The 22006-nt window shown below is 44.2% G+C and overlaps 1 protein-coding gene across 1 annotated transcript in view; it reads left to right on the forward strand.

Moving 5' to 3' along the window:
- LOC141073526 (uncharacterized) overlaps positions 1 to 22006 on the forward strand; it is a 66095-nt gene that overhangs the window by 38067 nt on the left and 6022 nt on the right. The gene's annotated exons all lie outside the window — the stretch shown is intronic.

Consider the following 22006-nt stretch of genomic DNA (forward strand, 5'->3'; position numbering starts at 1 on the left):
ATGCGTCACCGTGAATCAAGGGAGTATACCTGCCACTCATCCACTAAGCGATCTCTATCGCGCATAGATTATATATTCGGATCCAGCGGTCTGGCGATGTGGGTAGACAACATAGAACATGGCAGTAGGGGCATTTCAGACCATAGTCCGGTCATTCTTAAACTTAAATATGGGCAGCCAAATAATAGGATGTTCTGGAAGCAGAATCCTTTTTGGTTAAAGTTAATGGCGACTCCAGATAGAACGATCGATCAGTTGCATTGCTTCATCTCGTCCCACCCAGAGCCTCGAGATATCAATTTTTTTGGGATGTCCTTAAGGCATATCTGAGGGGTTGCTTATCTTCCACGATTTCTTATATTAAAGGGTAACCTCAAGGGAGGATGATGAGATGGAGCGGCGATTGAAAGATTCAGAGGCTGCATATATATCTAACCAAACTAGCGGTAACAGGACTGAGTGGTTGGCTGCTCAGAGGTTATATGCTCAGCATACGGACACTAAGTCCAAGCGTAAACTATTCTTTACTCGACAGTCGTATTTTGAGCTGGGAAACCAGGCAAGCAAACTCTTAGCCTATTTGGTGCGCCAACATAACACCTCAAATACAATCCTACAGATTCGTAAGCCGGATGATTCATTGGTATCTTCAACCGAAGAAATACTTGGCTGTTTTTATGATTATTACAGGTCATTATATGAATCTAAAAGTGACTGTGACAGCTTGGGGTGTTTAGACTGTCAGATGTGATATTCCCTACACTAGATCCTGAACAACGGGCCCTTATGGACGCTGGATTTACTGCGGAGGAGATATAAAATACCATAACAGACACGGCCTCCGGGAAGGCCCCAGGGCCGGATGGATTCCCTATTGAATTGTACAGGAAATATAGGGATATATTAACGCCACTTTTGGTTAAAGTATTTCGGGGAATTTGGGAAGGGAAATCTATGCCTGAATCCTTTTACGTCCTAATATCGTGCTTAAGAAGGAGGGGAAGGACCCTTTGGAATATGGATCCTACCACCCTATCTCGTTAGTAAATGTGGACTATAAAATTTTAACTAAGATTCTAGCTACCAGACTGAATTTGATTATATTGAGCCTTATACATTCTGATCAAACAGGTTCTATGCCTGGTAAGAGCACTTCCATTAACATCAGACGGGTCCAGTCAATAGCCCAATGTAGCTCTCTAATGCCAGACAACAAGTGGGCTCTGGCATTGCTAGATGCTGCTAAAGCTTTTGACTCTCTTGAGTGGCCTTTCCTCTCCGCGTGCTTACAAAGATATGGCTTTGGGGATAAATTTATAAAATGGATCAAAATACTATATATGAAGCACAAGGCCCGTATTATAGTGAACACTACGTGCCTGAGTCCTTTCCATTGCATAGGGGGACTCGTCAAGGGTGCCCCCTCTCCCCGGCCCTATTTGCCCTTGCGATTGAGGCATTGGCAATACGTATTAGATCTTCCCCTGATATTAAAGGTATACATATAGCGGGTCAAGTGAATACCATTGGTCTATATGCTGATGATATGGTGATATTCATGGATGAAGCGGAGGACACTCTACCACAAGTAATTGCCATTATAGATGGATTCAGTAAATACTCAGGTCTATATACAGTGGGGCAAAAAAGTATTTAGTCAGTCAGCAATAGTGCAAGTTCCACCACTTAAAAAGATGAGAGGCGTCTGTAATTTACATCATAGGTAGACCTCAACTATGGGAGACAAACTGAGAAAAAAAAATCCAGAAAATCACATTGTCTGTTTTTTTTTCATTTTATTTGCATATTATGGTGGAAAATAAGTATTTGGTCAGAAACAAAATTTCATCTCAATACTTTGTGATATATCCTTTGTTGGCAATGACAGAGGTCAAACGTTTTCTGTAAGTCTTCACAAGGTTGCCACACACTGTTGTTGGTATGTTGGCCCATTCCTCCATGCAGATCTCCTCTAGAGCAGTGATGTTTTTGGCTTTTCGCTTGGCAACACGGACTTTCAACTCCCTCCAAAGGTTTTCTATAGGGTTGAGATCTGGAGACTGGCTAGGCCACTCCAGGACCTTGAAATGCTTCTTACGAAGCCACTCCTTCGTTGCCCTGGCGGTGTGCTTTGGATCATTGTCATGTTGAAAGACCCAGCCACGTTTCATCATCAATGCCCTTGCTGATGGAAGGAGGTTTGCACTCAAAATCTCACGATACATGGCCCCATTCATTCTTTCATGTACCCGGATCAGTCGTCCTGGCCCCTTTGCAGAGAAACAGCCCTAAAGCATGATGTTTCCACCACCATGCTTTACAGTAGGTATGATGTTTGATGGATGCAACTCAGTATTCTTTTTCCTCCAAACACGACAAGTTGTGTTTCTACCAAACAGTTCCAGTTTGGTTTCATCAGACCATAGGACATTCTCCCAAAACTCCTCTGGATCATCCAAATGCTCTCTAGCAAACTTCAGACGGGCCCGGACATGTACAGGCTTAAGCAGTGGGACACGTCTGGCACTGCAGGATCTGAGTCCATGGTGGCGTAGTGTGTTACTTATGGTAGGCCTTGTTACATTGGTCCCAGCTCTCTGCAGTTCATTCACTAGGTCCCCCCACGTGGTTCTGGGATTTTTGCTCACCGTTCTTGTGATCATTCTGACCCCACGGGGTGGGATTTTGCGTGGAGCACCAGATCGAGGGAGATTATCAGTGGTCTTGTATGTCTTCCATTTTCTAATCATTGCTCCCACAGTTGATTTCTTCACTCCAAGCTGGTTGGCTATTGCAGATTCAGTCTTCCCAGCCTGGTGCAGGGCTACAATTTTGTTTCTGGTGTCCTTTGACAGCTCTTTGGTCTTCACCATAGTGGAGTTTGGAGTCAGACTGTTTGAGGGTGTGCACAGGTGTCTTTTTATACTGATAACAAGTTTAAACAGGTGCCATTACTACAGGTAATGAGTGGAGGAAAGAGGAGACTCTTAAAGAAGAAGTTACAGGTCTGTGAGAGCCAGAAATCTTGATTGCTTGTTTCTGACCAAATACTTATTTTTCACCATAATATGCAAATAAAAGGAAAAAAAAACAGACAATGTGATTTTCTGGATTTTTTTTTCTCAGTTTGTCTCCCATAGTTGAGGTCTACCTATGATGTAAATTACAGACGCCTCTCATCTTTTTAAGTGGTGGAACTTGCACTATTGCTGACTGACTAAATACTTTTTTGCCCCACTGTATAAATTGGGAGAAGTCCGCTCTGCTACCCCTTTCTCACGCCCCAATGCCCCAGTTAGAAGCTCTCTCCTTGCTGCCTATTGTATCTAGTTTTAACCCCTTCACAACCAAGGGTGGTTTGCACGTTAACACCCGGGCCAATTTTTACAATTCTGACCACTGTACCTTTATGAGGTCATAACTCTGGAACGCTTTCATGGATCCCGGTGATTCTGACATTGTTTTCTCGTGACATATTGTACTTCATGTTAGTGGTAAAATTGCATTCAAATAACTTGCGTTTATTTGTGAAAAAAACGGAAATTTGGCGAAAATTTTGAAAATTTCGCAATTTTCCAACTTTGAATTTTTATGCCCTTAAATCACAGCGATACGGCACACAAAAAACTTAATACATAACATTTCCCACATGTTTACTTTACATCAGCACAATTTTGGAACCAAAATTTTTTTTTGTTAGGAAGTTATAAGGGTTAAAAATTGACCAGCGATTTCTCATTTTTGCAACACCATTTTATTTTTAGGGACCACTTCACATTTGAAGCCACTTTGAGGGGTCTATATGATAGAAAATACCCAAAAGTGACACCATTCTAAAAACTGCACCCCTTAAGGTGCTTAAAACCACATTCAAGAAGTTTATTAACCCTTTAGGTGAGTCACAGGAATTTTTTGAATATTAAAAAAAAAATGAACATTTTCTTTATTTTACCAAGGGTAACAGGAGAAATTGGACTGCAAAAGTTATTGTGCAATTTGTCCTGAGTACGCTGATACCTGATATGTGGGGGGGAACCACTGTTTCGGCGCATGGCAGACCTCAGTAGGGAAAGAGCGCCGTTTGACTTTTTCAATGCAAAATTGGCTGGAATTCAGATCGGACGCCATGTCGCGTTTGGAGAGCCCCTGATGTACCTAAACAGTGGAAACCCCCCAAGTGACCCCATTTTGGAAACTAGACCCCCCCAAGGAACTTATCTAGATATGTGGTGAGAACTTTGAACCCACAAGGGCTTCACAGAAGTTTATAACGTACAGCGGTACAATTAAAAAATCATATTTTTTCCACAAAAATGATCTTTTCACCCCCAATTTTTATTTTTCCAAGGGTAACAGGACCCTAAAAGTTATTGTGCAATTTGTCCTGAGTACGCTGATACCCCATATGTGGGTGTAAATGACTATTTGGGCGCATAGCAGAGCTCGGAAGGGAAGCAGCGCCATTTGACGTTTTTGGCTAGAATTGAGATCGGACACCATGTCGCGATTGGAAAACCCCTGATGTACCAAAACAGTGGAAACCCCCCACAAATGACACCATTTTGGAATCTAGACCCCCCCCAAGGAACTTATCTAGATGTGTGGTGAGAACATTGAACCCCCAAGGGCTTCACAGAAGTTTATAACGTACAGCAGTACAATTAAAAAATCATATTTTTTCCACAAAAATGATCTTTTCACCCTCAATTCTTATTTTTCCAAAAGTAACAGGACCCTAAAAGATATTGTGCAATTTATCCTGAGTACGCTGATACCCCACATGTGGGTGTAAACCACTATTTGGGCGCATGGCAGAGCTCGGAAGGGAAGCAGCGCCATTTGACGTTTTTGGCTGGAATTGAGATCGGACACCATGTCGCGTTAGGAAAGCCCCTGATGTACCAAAACAGTAGAAACCCCCCCACAAATGACACCATTTTGGAAACTAGACCCCCCAAGGAACTTATCTAGATGTGTGGTGAGCACTTTGAACCCCCCAGTGCTTCACTGAAGTTTATAACGTCCGGGCGTGAAAATAAAAAAATCGTATTTTTTCGCAAACATCATCTTTTAGTCCCCATTTTTTTATTTTCCCAAGGGTAACAGGAGAAATTGGACCCCAAAAGTTGTCCAATTTGTCCTGAGTACGCTGATACCTCATATGTGGGAGAAAACTACTGTATGGGCACACGTCGGGGCTCGGAAGGGAAGTAGTGACGTTTTGGAATTCAGACTTTGATGGATTGGTCTGCGGGTGTCATGTGCGTTTGGAGAGCCCCTGATGTACCTAAACAGTGGAAACCCCCCACAAGTGACCCCATTTTGGAAACTAGACCCCCTAATGAACTTATCTAGATGTGAGGTGAGCACTTTGAACCCCCCAGTGCTTCACAGAAGTTTATAACGTCCGGGCGTGAAAATAAAAATATCGTATTTTTTCAACAAACATCATCTTTTAGTCCCCATTTTTTTTATTTTCCCAAGGGTAACAGGAGAAATTGGACCCCAAAAGTTGTTGTCCAATTTGTCCTGAGTACGCTGATACCTCATATGTGGGAGAAAACTACTGTATGGGCACACGTCGGGGCTCGGAAGGGAAGTAGTGACGTTTTGGAATGCAGACTTTGATGGATTGGTATGCGGGTGTCATGTGCGTTTGGAGAGCCCCTGATGTACCTAAACTATTGAAACTCCCCACAAGTGACCCCATTTTGGAAACTAGACCCCCCACGGAGCATATCTAGATGTGTGGAGAGCACTTTGAACCCCCAAGTGCTTCACAGAAGTTTATAACGCCCGGGCGTGAAAATAAAAAAAACATTTTTTTCCGCAAAATTATATTTTTGCCCCCAATTTTTTATTTTCCTAAGGGTAACAGGAGAAATTGGACCCCAAAAGTTGTTTTGTAATTTGTCCTGAGTAGGCTGATACCCTACATGTGGGGGTAAAACACTGTTTGGGCGCATGGCAGAGCTTGGAAGGGAAGGAGCACCATTTGACTTTTTCAACGCAGAATTGGCTGGAATTGAGATCAGACGCCATGTTGCCTTTGGAGAGCACCTGATGTGCCCAAACAGTGGAAACCCCCAATTATAACTCCAACCCGAACCCCAACACACCCCTAACCCTAATCTGAGCACTAGCCCTAACCCTAGCCCTAACCCTAGCGGGAAAATGGAAATAAATACATTTTCTTTTAGTTTTATTATTTTTCCCTAACTAAGGGGGTGATAACGGGGGGTTTGATTTACTATTTATGGCGGGTTTTTATTTTTGGCGGCTGTCACACGCTAAAAGACGCTTTTTATTGTAAAAATAGTTTTTGCATCACCACATATTGTGAGCTATAATTTTTCCGTATTTTGACCCACCGAGTCATGTGAGGTCTTATTTTTTGCGGGACTAGTTGACGTTTTCATTGGTACCATTTTCGGGCATGTGACATTTTTTGATCGCTTTTTATTCCGATTTTTGGGACGCAGAATGAACAAAAACCAGCGTTTCATGAATTTCTTTTGGGGGGTGCGTTTACACCGTTCCGCGTGCGGTAAAATTGATAAAGCGGTTTTATTCTACGGGTCAGTACGGTTACAGCGATACCTCATTTAGGTCGTTTTTTTATGTTTTGTAGGTTTTTTGCAATGAAAACAATTTTATATAAAAAATAATTATTTTTGTATCGCTTTATTCTGCGAGCTATAACTTTTTTATTTTTTTGCGGATGATGCTGTATGGCGGCTCGTTTTTTGCGGGACAAGATGACGTTTTCAGCGGTACCATGGATATTTATATGCGTCTTTTTGATCGCGCGTTATTGCACTTTTTGTTCGGTGGTATGATAATAAATCCTTATTTTTTGCTTCGTTTTTTATTTTTATTTTTTAAGGGGTTCGCTAAAGGGGTTAACTAATGGGACAGTTTTATAGGGCAGGTCATTACGGACGCGGCGATACCAAATATGTGTACTTTTATTGTTTTTGTTTTTTTTTATTTTGAAAAAATGGATTTATTGGGGAATATTTTTTTTTTTTTTTTACTAATTTATTTAGCGATTTTTTTTAAAATTATTTTTAACACTTTTTTTTTTTTTTTTTTTTTTACTTTATTACCTTGTCCCAGGTGGGACATCACTGTCCTGTGACAGATCGCTGATCTGTCACATCACAGATCACTGACAGATCAGCGATCTGTCACAGGCACTACTGCAGACTTCCTCATGCCTGCGCTTTGCAGGCAGTGAGGAAGTCAGCTCCCTGCAGGCCCCCGTCGCCATCTTGGATCCGGGGGCCTGTAGGGAAAGACCCCCCCGCAGCAGCGCTGCACATTGCGCTGCCGTGGGGGGCTCAGGGAAGCACGGAGGGAGCCCCCTCCCTGCCGATGCTTCCCTTTAACCCCCGGTACACCGCGATCGCGTTTGATCGCGGTGTGCAAGGGGCTAACGTGTCGGGGGCGGTCCGTGACCGCCCCTGACACATTGTGCCGGGTGTCAGCTATGATAATTAGCTGACACTCGGCCGCGATCAGCGGCGCTCACCACGTGGGCGCCGCTGATCGCGATGACGTAATATTCCGTCCATGGTAATTAGGTCCATGGTCACATGGACGGAATATTACGTCAATTGTAGGTAAGGGGTTAAATATATCTATCCTAAAATAGTACGCTTGACTCACAACTCAATATTCACCCACTGCTGGAACTAGTTAAATAAAATGAAATTCACAACTTGGAGCCAACTCCCGCTGTGTGTGGCCGGACGTATAATCCTAATTAAAATATTACTCCCCCAGCTCAGCTACTCCCCTCAGCATAGTGCTGTAATAGTACCCAAGTCCTTCTTGGTAAATCTCAATTCCCAGATCATATCTTTCATCTTGGGGAAAACTAGGCCCAAACATAAATTGACCACCCTGCAGAGACCAAGGGAGGTGGGGCGGCGCTACCAGATTTTAGAATCGTAGAGTATTTTTTCTTATACTATTTGACTGGGCAAGCTAAAGCTTTAAATAAATGGATGCCGGGTAATTGCCTCCCCAATTCGGAAAGCCACCTACTCCATGCTGCGCGAACTGACTGCCCACTAGGTTTCCTTGAGTTGGAGAGGACTAATGTCCCTCGTCTACTACCCTTGCTCCGACTGGTGCGATTAGTATGGAGACAGATTAAGAAAGCGATTGGGTTTAAAGATTTTATGTTGAATCTGTTTTATTGAAAAGAATTTGACATATAACATACAAGACATAAGAATCAAGATTATACACAATTATACACCAAGCCGTACTAGATCACAGCAACAATGGTTCGTATTCAACAACAGTTTGCCCGTAACCTGTGGAGGTGTATTGCAAATACCAAAGGGAGAAAGAAATTAGAAAGAGAAAGAAGACTCACAGGAAGTACAGAGAGAAAGGGGAGAAGGGTGAAGGGAAAAGGGGGGGGGAGGGGAAAAGGAGACGGGTTTCAGACTTCCGAGCCGGCCTCTAAGAAGCGTTTTCGACCAATCGAAGTAGTCCAGGCGTTTCCCTGAACACGATCCAAGGCTGCCATATTCGAATCAAACGGGAGTTATCTCCCTCCAATTCAGCCATCAACTCCTCCATACGAAAAATGTCTGTAAACTCTGATAACCACTCTGTCACAATTGGCTTTGTCGTCGTACGCCAGTGGCGTGGGATCACCATCCGTGCCGCAGTAATACAAAACCGGAGAAGGCTCTTCTTTTGAGTGGATATGGAACCCGGGAGAATTGATAGGATGGCAATTTGTGGGGAGGGAGGGACAAATTTTCCAGAGATCTCTTGGTAGGCCCGAAACACCCCCTCCCAGAAGGGTCGTACAGCAGGGCATTGCCACCATATATGGTATAGCGTGCCTCCATTGTACAGCGCCAGCATGTATCATCCACTATCGGAAAGATGGACTTCAATCTAACAGGGGACAGATACCACCTAGTCAGTATCTTAAAATTTTTCTCCTGTGCGCCCCCAGCCGGAGACATTTTGTGTAAAGAGAAATGCTTTGTCAAGGTCTTCCGCCGCAAATTTACAACCCATCTCCTCCTCCCATGCACGGATGTAACTTGGAGCCACTTCCAAGTCTCCTGAATAAAGTTCCTTATATAAAAAGGAAATCGGATGAGAGGGAGGGTCCTACAGTTGTAAGAAAGCCTCCAACCGCGTCGTGGGAGGGCGAGAAGTACGGTCGACCAAACGTCCCCGTATAAACGATCTCAACTGATTATATTCCATCCAGGAGAGTGACCTATTGGGAAACTTTTCCCGTAAAGCATCCCACGTCGGAAAATTTCCGTCCACTAGTATCTGTCCCAGTCGTAAGTCAGAACTTCTATGCCAACCTAAAAATTGGTCTCTGTGACATCCTGGAGGAAAGTCCGGGTTACCAAATATTGGTGACAGTGGATTCAGAGTGCTGATCAGTTTCTTTTTATGTTTAACTCGATTCCAGGTCTGTAAAACTTCTCGAGTCAAGAAACCTGTTGGTCCCTTAAAGTCATTTGCGACCTGTTCAGTACATCTGATCCACGGAAGATGGCGCAATGGGACACCAAAAGACGTCTGTTCCAATTGAACCCATTGTTTAGAACGGTGGCCGAACTGCCAGTCAAACAGACGTGCAAGTAGGGAAGCTCTATGATAGAGTTCCAGGTCGGGAAGGCCCGCACCACCTCTGGGTTTCGGGGCGGTTAGAATAGAATATTTAAGACGAGTTTTAGATGTCTGCTAGATAAAGCGGATTAACGCAGATCTAATGGTCTGAAAGAATGTCTTCGGCGGCACAATCGGGACCGCCTGGAATAGGTATAAGAACCTGGGAAGAATGTCCATTTTAAATTAATTCATCCTGCCAAACCATGAGATATTCTTCCGTCCGTATTCCCTCAACCGTTTCAGAGTTGACTCCAACAGGGGCACATAATTTAATTTATATAGGTCAGTCGTGTCAGTAGGGATTTGAATGCCTAAATATTGAATGGCCCCAGTCTTCCACCGAAAGGGGAAATTTCCCATAAGTCTTGTGAGTTCTGTCTGTCATAGAATCATAGAATCATAGAATCGTAGAGTTGGAAGGGACCTCCTGGGCCATCTGGTCCAACCCCCTGCTCAAAGCAGGATTCGCTAAATCATCCCAGTCAGATGTCTGTCCAGCCTCTGTTTGAAGACTTCCATTGAAGGAGAACTCACCACTTCTCGTGGCAGCCTGTTCCACTCATTGATCACTCTAACTGTCAAAAAGTTTTTTCTAATATCTAATCTGTGTCTCCTCCCATTCAGCTTCATCCCATTGCTTCTAGTCTTTCCTTGTGCAAATGAGAATAAAGTTGATCCTTCTACAATGTGACAGCCCTTTAGATATTTGTAGACAGCTATTAAGTCTCCTCTCAGTCTTCTCTTTTGCAAACTAAACATTCCCAAATCCTGCAACCTTTCCTCATAAGACAGGGTTTGCAGACCGGTCACCATTCTGGTCGCTCTTTTCTGAACTTGCTCCAGTTTGTTGATGTCTTTTTTAAAATGTGGTGCCCAAAACTGGACACAATATTCCAGATGAGGTCTGACCAAAGAGGAGTAGAGGGAAATAATGACTTCACGTGATCTAGACTGTATGCTTCTGTTAATACATCCTAGAATTGCATTTGCCTTTTTTGCTGCTGCATCACACTGTTGACTCATATTCAGTCTGTGATCTATTAGTATACCCAAGTCTTTTTCACATGTGCTGTCACTTAGCCCTATTCCTCCCATTCTATATATGCTTTTTCCATTTTTATTGCCCAGATGTAGTACTTTGCATTTCTCCCTGTTAAAAACCATTCTGTTTGTTGCTGCCCACTTCTCCAGTTTATTTAAATCTTTTTGATTGTCCTAGGGATATGTTAAGGGCTTCAGTTTTCTGAAAGTTAATCTTAAAATTACTGACTGCTCCGTATTTTTGGAACTCTTCCATCAATGATGGGAGGGTAATATGTGGCTGGGATATATACAGTAGGAGGTCGTCCGCATAAAGAGAGACCTTATAATGAACATTGTCTACCCATAGACCGTGCACACTGGGGTTCTTCCTGATCGCCACCGCCAAATGTTCCATAACTATCGCATATAAAAGGGGCGACAAAGGGCACCCTTGCCTGGTCCCGTTCCTAATGGTCATAGAGTCCGACATTGCTCCATTTACCTTTACCCTTGCCGACGGGCCAGAGTATAGGGCAGCAACCCTATGCAAAAAGCGGTTTCCCAGGCCCATCTGTCGTAGGGCCGAGAACATGAAGCCCCAGTGTACACGGTCAAAGGCTTTCTCCGCATCCATCGACAGCACAACCGACGGTTTACATTTCGATTTAGCATATGCAGTCAAGTTGAGGGTCTTGCTTATGCCGTCTCTCGCCTCCCTTCCCCGCACAAACCCCACCTGGTCTGAGTGTATTACTGAGGGCAAGAGAGGAGCCAGTCGATTCGCTAGAATTTTTGCGTATAATTTTACGTCAACATTGATGAGAGATATTGGGCGGTAGTTTGTTACTAATTTAGGGTCCCTCCCCGGCTTCGGTATCACTGTAATAAAAGCCTCTAAAGACTGTGGAGACTCAGCTGTGATGGAGTTAAACACCCATGTCATAATGGGGCTAAGTTGTTCTCGAAACATCTTATAAAAATGAGGGGAAAACCCATCCGGTCCCGGGCTTTTACCAGCCGGAGTATTTTGGATGGCTTCAACAATCTCCTCCGTCATAAAGTCCGAGTCTAACAGGATAGTTAAATCCGTGGCCAGTGTAGGAAGGGCAGTGTCATGAATATAAGATTCTATGTATGGTTGAGGATCCAAGGGCGACTGAGGGGGACAATCTCCGCCGATGTTATATAGTGTATGATAGTAACGCCGCATTATATCCAAAATTTCTGTCGGGTTTGACGTCGTTCGACCCCCGTTTTGCTGGAGAGATGAAATGTATGTAGTCTGATTACCTGGATGCAAAAATCTAGCCAACAGACGTCCACATTTGTTAGCTTGACCGTATAATATACTTTTGAAGCGGTTTCTGTGGTGTCGGTATTTTTCATTTAGTAGGGACTTCAGATCGTCTCTGCATTTAATCAGGTCAGTCAACGTTTCCACCTCCTTGTTCGTCTTATGCTTCATCTCTAACGTCAATATCTTTTCTGTCAAGTCTATAATCTCTTTACTTTTTATTCGTTTCAAGCGAGATCCATGTTTAATGAGAACCCCTCTAAGGATGCATTTAAGGGCCTCCCATTTAATAGGAATGGCAGTAGTATCATGGTCTTGTAGAAAGTCTGCTATGGTAGACTTAATGTCGGCCACACAAATATTATCTTTTAAAAGATTATCGTTCAATCTCCACGTCCACTGCCGCAACCCTGAGTCAGGAGGACTAATGTCCAGAAACACTGGGGCATGATCCGACCACAGAAAACTCCCGATAGAAGGTCTCGGGTTCCAGGCCAATGCACAGTGACTAAGGAGAAATAAATCTATCCTACCATATGAGTTATGTGGTGTGGAAAAGAACGTATAGTTTTTCTCATTGGGGCTATAAAGTCTCCAGACGTCGGTGAGCCGTAAATCTTGGAGGTCCCTTTTCAATGAGGACAGCTGACGAAGAGATAAGTAAGACTTTGCTGCCATGGAGTCTAGAATCGGGTTAAGAGTCATGTTGAAGTCACCTCCTAGTATGACCACCCCCTCAGCAAATTCAGCCACGATCTTCAAGAAAGATCTAGCAGCCCGTATTTGGTCTCGGCCGGGGGCGTACCAACCCGCTATAGTATATGTGGTTGAAAAAATCTGAATTTTCAAGAGCACGTATCTGCCTTCCGCATCAACCAATGTGTCCAATATGTTATGCTGGAGGGATTTATGGAGCGCTATAGATACCCCACGGGATTGTGAGTTCGGGTTAGCACTATGTAACCAGGTTGTGTAGTATCGGTCGTGAATATTAGGGATATGTCCAACTTTAAAATGTGTCTCTTGTAAGATTAATACGTTTACTCTTTTCTTGTGCATGCCATATAAAATATGTGACCGCTTCTGCAGGGTATTAAAGCGTCTAGTATTCAAAGAGCCCAGTGTTATCTTTTGTGCAGTGGTCTTACCCGACATTGTATCTGTAGCGCGAGGTCGAGGATGCAAGTTACGGCTACAAAGATGGATCGGCTTCGGAGTCCAACGCCTGCTGTTGAAGAGGGAGGGGAAGCTAACAAGGGAAGTGGGTATAGACAAAGAAAGTAGATAAAAAGTTAAAAAAAGACAAAGGTATAGGAAATTTTAACAATGCGAATGTAAGTAAGCACACTCTAATAGAACCTGTTGGAGGTAAACTATAACAGCTGCGTGCCTCAGTGGCAAAACAGCGCCTCCAGGGGTTAAGTGTACAGCAAAAAGAGGAGTTGGAGACACTGTCTCCCCCAGTTCCCAACCCCGTAATGACCTAACAATCGTATTCCCTTTATATCGAGAACTTAACAGATAGAGAATATATATATTTTATCTAATTATAAGCGAGTGAAACATACCCCGTTTCTTAACCATTTTCGGTATCAACAACACTGATAGTATTATGAGTACCCCATACTGAAACTCAGAACCAGTATAATCTTTTAAACAGCAAGTTATCCCTCAAAACATGACCCCACAGAACATTCTGCAATTCAGGACAAAGCATGTTAGTCAGCCTCTTCCTCTGCCAGATGCATGTGCCCCGGACCATTGGGCCGACCCCTGCGACGACGACGCTGCTGCTGAGGGTTCTGGCCTCTTTGGAGATCCTCAAGTGTATAAAATGATGGTAAGAATGGCAGGAATATCCACTTCTGTTATATCCAAGGCAGCCGAGAATGCCGGAACTCAACCAGGATGGCTCAGACAATGCACTCTACCTCCCCTCCGAACTCGAAGACAAAATGGAAATCCCCAAGTATAAGGAAGGCCGTGTCGTCGTAGTTCGTCCAAGAGGGGGCGAAGAGCTCTGCGTCTCTGTAGGGTCCATCTGGACAGGTCTGCGAAGAGCCGTATACGAGATCCCGAATGGTTTATGGTTTTTACTCTCCTGGCTGCTCCCATGACCGCATCTTTAAGTTGGTACTTGTGAACCCGGCATATCACATCTCTCGGCGGGTCTTGCTCGCCAGGATGTGGGCCCAAGGACCTATGGGCGCGATCCACTTCCAGTGGAGCGTCCTGAGGCCTATCTAGTACCGAGTTAAAAATGCCTCTCAAAGTGGTGTTCAACTCCTGGGGGGGTATAGATTCAGGCAATCCTCTTACTCTTATATTATTTCTGCGTCCCCTGTTCTTAGAATCATCCAGCATTTCTGCTAGAGTTTGCAACTGTCTAGCTTGTGCGGCTGTGGCAGATTCCTGAGCCTCCACTCTTTCGGTCAAAGAGGCTAAAAGCTGGTCATGAGATTCCACTTTCTCACCACATTGTTGAGTATCATCTCTTAGTATGGAAAGTTCAGCCTTGTAGGAGGATTCCAAACTGGCAATGTACTGCTTCATATCCTGCTTCGTCGGGATATCTTTTATCTTATTATATAATAGATTGAAAACATCTCCCATGGGTGCTGCGGAGTGCCCTGTCACAAAAGAGGGTGACTTCCCATGTTGCGGTGACAGGGGTGCATCTGGTCGATGAGCTGTATTATATGGCAGACCTGATTGAGGAGCAGGGGATACTGTGGTATCTTTCATCATGGGGTCTGCTGCCCTTATTGCTGTAGAGTCATCTATAGTAGTCATGTCGGCGTCTGGGGGGACACTGCCGCCTCCCTGTGGTGTGGGGGGTTCTGCATTCGTCTCCCCGGGGTTCCCGCTCGACCCACCGACCTGCGGTTGCGCGGGTCCGTCCGCGGTTCTCCCCTGTGAACGACGGGTCTCCCGGGGCCCGGTGGATTTATTCGGAGGAGAGCGCCTCACTGTCTGCGGGGCTCCTGCGGACGTGCCACCAGTTCTCCCAGAGGGTCCCCTACGGTCTGCTGTCTCTCCGGACCGTTCTCCCCCCGCCTGCACCTTACTTCCTGGTGGCGGCGGGGCCTGCTGCGCTCCGATCTCCGCGCCTGTTATGGCGCCCGCGGCCTTCCCTCTTCCCGCTCCTGTAAAGTAGCGGGAAATGCCTTTGGGAGCTCTATCGGGTGCAGAAGGGCCTGCGGACGTGCTCCCCCTGGTCCTCCTAGCCGACATCTGTATATGGGGTATGTATTTCGGGCTCTGTTCGGGTCGGTCACCAGTGTGGGAGCGGGAGCTCTCTCAAGTGCGTCCTCAATCCTCGCTCGCCATACCACACCCCCGGGTTTAAAGATTTTATAGCTGAAATGCCCCTGTGGAATAATGATTATTTCCCAGAATTACTGAGCCACCCATCCACTGTTTTTTGGATGCAACCTGTTTCCTCGACGGGAGACTTGTATGGCCAGGGGGACCTTGGTGCCTTTTGAGCTATTACAGGTCGCACATGTTATTCCGAGATCCCATTTTTTTCGTTATTTACAGCTGAGATCGGCTCTTCAATCACATATGAGATGTGGGGGTGTGGACCGTACTATCTCATCTCTGCCTCTGATAGGAATCCTTAATTCGCAGGGTCCCCAGGGTCTCATCTCCTCTTCATACACGTACATGCTGTCGGTGGGAACAGAATCTGCTATAAGCTCTGTTAAAAGGAAACGGGACAGACTCATCCCTGATGCTCAGGGAGAAGAGTGGGAGGAGATCCTGGAATCTCCGATCAGAGTATCACCATCTATTAATAATAGAATGATGCAGCTGTATATAATCAATCATACTTAACTCCGACACGACTTTTCAGGATGGGTTGACTTCAATCATCAGAATGTTTGCGATGTCATTCACCAGATGCGGATTTTGTTGATATGATATGGCAATGTCCCATTATTTTACATTACTGGAAAGAGGTGACCCTGCTTTTGTCATCCTTGATGCAGGCCCCGGTTCCTCTTGTACCACTGGCCTGCTTGTTTGGGGTATGGGATGAGGAGAATTGGGGTCATTATGACGGGATTTTTCTGCGTGAAACACTATGGCACGGAAGGTGTTGGCACTACGGTGGATGGGGGGGTTCATGTCACTCACTTAGAATGTGGATTGATCTGGTGAACTCGATTGTTCCATACGAACGTACGCTTTATCAAAATAGGGGATGCCCGTGCAAGTTGGAGAAAATCTGGGAGAGGTGGAATTCCTCTCACCTTACTTTGCAAAACTTTGCAAAATTGAGACATCATATGTGAGATAACATGATATAAGATATTAGGCTGCGCAGTAGTAGACACCAGTTGATATAGTTGTAGTTTAGGAATGTTCTTTATTATCTGAATGAATAATATGATAACAGCTGGTGAAAGTCAACTGATATGCATGCTTCACAATGTTTAACCGGTTGGCTGTCTTCTGTATACTTGAAAGGCTAATGTTCTTTATTATCTGCATGAACAGTATGATAAAAGCCTGTGAAAATCATCTGATATACATGCTTCACAATGTATAACCGGCTGTTTTTTGTATACTTGTAAGGGCTATGATATGCCAATATGTATGTTGTTCTCCTTTTTGTTCAATAAATGAATTTAAAAAAAAAGCCAGACTGGAATTTGCCAAACAACATGTTGACAAGCCACAAAGCTGCTGGGAGAATGTCCTATGGACAGATGAGACAACAATGGAACTTTTTGGCAAGGCACATCAGCTCTATGTTCACAGAGAGAAAAAGGAAGCATAGCAAGAAAAGAACACTGTCCCTACTGTGAAACATGGAGGAGGCTCTGTTATGTTCTGGGGCTGCTTTGCTGCATCTGGCACAGGGTGCCTAGAATCTGTGCAGGGTACAGTAAAATCTCAAGACTATCAAGGAATTCTAGAGAGAAATGTGCTGCCCAATGTCAGAAAGCTTGGTCTCAGTCGCATGTCATGGGACTTACAAAAGGATAATGACCCAAAACACACAGGTAAAAACACCCAAGAATGGCTAAGAGGAAAACTTTGGACTATTCTGAAGTGGCCTTCTATGAGCCCTGACCTAAATCCTATTGAGCATCTTTGAAAAGAGGTGAAACATGTTGTCTGGAAAAGGCAACCTTAACACACGAGACAACTGGAGCAGTTGCTCTTGAGAGTGGCCAAAATACCTGTCGAGAGGTGCAGAAGTCTCATTGACGGTTAAAGGAATTGTTTTCCTTTAGACCAATTTTTTTTTACTTTCTCAAGGGTAACAGGAGAAAATGGACTATAAATTTTGTTTTGCAATTTCTCCTGAGCATGCCTATACCCCATATTTGGGGAAATCTACTGTTTGGGTACACGGCAGGGCTTGGAAGGGAAGGCGCGCCATTTGACTTTTTGAATGTAAAATTTGCTGGAATAATTAGCAGTTGCCATGTCACGTTTTTAGAGCCCCTGATGTGCCTAAACAGTGGAAACCACCAACAAGTGACACCATTTTGGAAACTAGACCCCCCAAGGAACTTATCCAGATGTGTATTGAGCACCTTGAACCCACAGGTGCTTCACAGAAGTTTATAAGGTAGAGCCATGGAAATAAAAAAAAAATACAATTTTTCCCAAATCTTTTTAGCTCCATATTTTGCATTTTCAAAAGGGTAACAGGAGAAATTGCTCTGTGCAATTTCTCCTGAGCACGTAGATACCCCATATGTGGGAGAGTACTACTGTTTCGACCCTCGGCAGGGCTCGAAAGGGAAGGCGCGCCATTTGACTTTTGGAATGCAAAATTGGCAGTAATCGATAGCGGACACCATGTTGCATTTGGAGAGCCCCTGATGTGCCTAAACAGTGAAACCCCCCAACAAGTGACCCCATTTTAGAAACTAGACTGTCGTGAGTTCATTTTCCCCTTCACCTTTGATGTCTGATGAACTCCCTCTGCTGGTGAAGAGAGGTAGTGAAATTGATTGGGATGGGAAGAACCTGTTATCTGAACAGGCGGAGTGTGATTGGACATCTGGAATTTCTGAGTGGATATAAGGCAGCCGACGCCCTGCAGGGTTTGCTGATGATCCTTTCTGCTCTGAGCTCTGGCATCCAGTGTTAGTTCCTGTCTACTAAAAGCTAAGTTTTTGCCCTGCTATTATTCCATGAGATTTTGTCTGGTTTCCTTAGTGTTTGTATTCAGCCAGTCCTGGTTGGGACTGGCTGAATTCCATTTTTGTCTCTGATCAGTTGATCTCTTTGCTCTGTTTTCAGAATATACCTGAGTGCTGATATAGTGATTTTGAAGTCTAGCGACTTCAGGGCCTTTTTTCCTATCAGATGGTTGGGACATTTTTGTGGGGTTTTTTGCGGATTGCAGCCAGCATCTTTTCTGTCCTGTCCTATCTAGTTAGTTGGGCCCCATCGTTTGCTCAGCCTGTCTTTCTGTCTGTGTTTGTGTTTTCATCTGGTTTTCACCGACAGTACATGTTGGGGGCTGTCTATTGCTTTGGGGTCTGCTCTGGGGCAGTTTAGATTCCCCTTTCCTTCTTTAGGCTTATGTAGTTCTCCGGCTGTGACGAGGGGTCTAGGGCACCGTAGGAACCCCCCACGGCTACTGTTAGTTGTGGTGAGTAGGATCAGGGGTCTACAATCCGATAGCTACCAACCTCTCCAGTTTTCTGGACTTAGCTTGTATTTTTGTTTTCTCCTCCTCCGGTGACTCATTCATAACACTAGACCCCCTAAGGGAACTTATATAGATGTCTATTGAGCACATTGAACCCACAGGTGCTTCACAGAAGTTTATAATGTAGAGCCGTGGAAATAAAAAAAAAATACAATTTTTCCCAAATCTTTTTAGCTCAATATTTTGCATTTTCATAAGGGTAACAGGAGAAATTTCTCCATACAATTTGTTGTGCAATTTCTCCTGAGCACGCCGATACCCCATATGTGGGAGAATAACTACTGTTTGGGCACATGGCAGAGCATGGAAGGGAAGGAGCGCCGTATTGGAGAGCAGATTGTGCTGGGATTGTTTGTTGGTGACATGTCACATTGTCAGAGACAATGACGTGTCTAAACAGTGGAGACCCCCCCCACCAACAAGTGACCCCATTTTAGAAACTAATCCCCCCCTCCCAAAGAACTTATCTAGATATGTGGTGGGCACTTTGAACCCCACAAATGCTTCACAGAAGTTAATTACATAGAGCCATGAAAGTTAAAAAATATTTTTTAAACAAAAAATGAACTTTTCGCCCTCAAATGTTTCTTTCCAAAGGGTAACAGGAGAAATTGGACCCCAAAAGTTGTTTTGCAATTTGTCCTGAGTATTCTGACACCCCATATGTGGGGGTAATTCACTGTTTGGGCGCATGGCAGAGCTTGGAAGGGAAGGCTCGCCGTATTGGAGAGCAGATTTTGCTGGAATTGTTTGTGGGTGACATGTCACATTGTCAGAGCCCCTGAGGTGCCAGAACTGCATAAGCCCCCAAGAGTGACTGCATTTTACTAAATACTTCCCTGAATGAATTCTTCTAGTGGTGCAGTGAGCATACTGACACCACCGCTGCTCCATAGAAAATTATACCATTGGGCAGTGAAGAAAAAATAATTACATTTTTACCACTAAAATGTTGTTTTAACCCCAGATTTTACATTGGAAAATAGGTAGATAGGTAAATGGTCACTACACCCAGAGATGAATTCACAGAGGGGGGGTCATTTCCAATTCCCAGAGGGGTGTCATTTCCATAATGGGGTCACTTCAGGGGGGATTCTGCTGTTATGACACTTTGGAGAGCCGCTAAGTGCCAGAACAACAGCATCCCTCCTGATGTGACCCCATTTTGGAAATGACTCCCCTCTGGGAATTCATCTATGAATATAGTGATCATTTTCTCTACATGGATGATTTCCAGAAACTCGCAGTGGAAGTTTGAGCAAAAATTGCAAAAATGTCATTGTAGTGCCCAATATATTGTGCCCAGCTTGTGTCTCTGGAGACCTCCCCACCTACCCCCGGAAATTGGTAAGTCAGCTCTACTCAAATGTGTCTGTCACTAAATAATCCAAATGCTTGAATGTCAAAACAGTTGAAAACCGTGGTTCTGTGTGGAAGATTGTAAAGCCGTCATGGAGGCATAAGGCTGGCAGTGATGGGCATTGTGGGTAATAATAGCGGGGATCATGCCTCATTCCTCTCTAGGAACATACACGACATCTTCTATGGGGGTTCTTTCTTGGTTCAGTTACTGGGATGAGTGCAATAAAATGTCGCTCAGTGAGTCTTCTAACATCTTCACATTCTAAAGGATTGGTGGGGACAAAATTATCAAAAACAAGATTTTCAGTGACTTTTTCCTGATAATCAAGGAAAGTATCTGCATTTCCGGCTTTTTTGTATAACACAAAAGAATTATATGTGGCCACCTTCAACAAATACATGACTAACTTATTATACCAGATATATGATTTTCTTGATACCTGGTATGGCTGTAGATCCTGATCTGCAAGGTCCACACCCCCATATATTTGTTGTAGTCAGTGACAGACAAAGGTTTTGGAGTAGTGGATCCCTGTTGGTCTGCAGTGGCCCTTGTGGCATCTGTGGGGATCGAGCTCAGGATAAAAATATCTTTTTTATCCTTATACTTAAGGACAAGCAGCTCTCCATTGTGTAAAGCCCCTGACTGCCCCTTTCAGAACTTTTTGTTGACCAGTGATTGTGGAAACCCCTGACGGTTTTTGTGAATGGTCCCACAAGCCCCTATGCTATGTTCAACCAGACTTTTAAATAGAGGTATGCTGGTGTAGTAGTTGTCAACATACAGATTGTAGCCTTATTGTAAAAATGGAGTTATCAGCTCCCAAACCATTTTTCCAGATGTCCCCAGATAAGTAGGGCCTCCTGGTGGGTTTAGTTGTCTGTCTTTCCCCTCATATATGCCAAAAGCTGATGTGTATCCGGTTTATCTCTCGCACATTTTATAGAGCTTTATTCCGAACCTTGCCCGCTTAGAAGGAATAAATTGCTTGAGGTGCAGTCTTCCTTTGGATTTTACAAGGGACTCATCAATGGAAATGTTTTCTGTTGGGGTGTAGAGCTTTAAGAACTTTTCTGTCAAGTCTTCCAGGATGGGTCTGATTTTGAATAGTCTGTCATGTTCTGGGGCAGTTCTGGGCAGGCATTGACTATTGTCGTTAAAATGCCAAAATCTCATGAGCATCTCATAACGGGTCCTAGGAAGAACGGCAGAAAACATAGGGGTGGCTTGAACAGGGCGGTTGGATCAATAGGACCGAATGCTCGTTTTTTTAACAAGCCCCATAGCGAATGCAAGTCCTAAAAATGTTTTCCATTCTAGGACATTAGTTGGTTCCATAAATTTGACCTAGCATAATAGGATCGTTGATTCTGGGAGATGAATTGGGACGCATATTATTATTTATTTATATAGCACCATTGATTCCATGGTGCTGTACATGAGAAGGGGTTACATACAAATTACAGATATCACTTACAGTAAACAAACTAAGAATGACAGACTGATACAGTTTGGAGAGGACCCTGCTCTTTCAAGCTTACATACTACAGGATGGTGGGGAAGGAGACAGTAGGTTGGTGGGTTGCAGCACCTCCGGTGTTGGTTGAGGCGATATCTCCGGTAGTGGTGAGGAGGTAGCGGAGTCATTGCAGGCTGTAAGCTTTCTTGAAGACGTTGGTTTTCAGGTTCCGTCTGAAGGATCCGAATGTGGTTGATAGTTGGACATATTGGGGCAAAGAATTCCAGAGTATTGGGGCTATTCAGGAGAAGTCTTGTAGGCGGTTGGGTGAGGAGCGACATAAATATATAAATTTGTAGGACAATATGCTCTAGCAATCTATCTGTCATAAACAAATTAAAAAAAATAATTGGTCCAAAATTTTCCACCTCCACATTTATACCAGGAATGGCATTAAAATTAGGGATGAATGGAGTAGCCGAATCCGAAGCCTCCCATCTGGGAAATGCTACATCA

This window comes from Dendrobates tinctorius, unplaced genomic scaffold (assembly GCF_039654945.1).
Source record: "Dendrobates tinctorius isolate UK_male_01 unplaced genomic scaffold, ASM3965494v1 ptg000305l, whole genome shotgun sequence".
Lineage (NCBI taxonomy): Eukaryota > Metazoa > Chordata > Amphibia > Anura > Dendrobatidae > Dendrobates > Dendrobates tinctorius.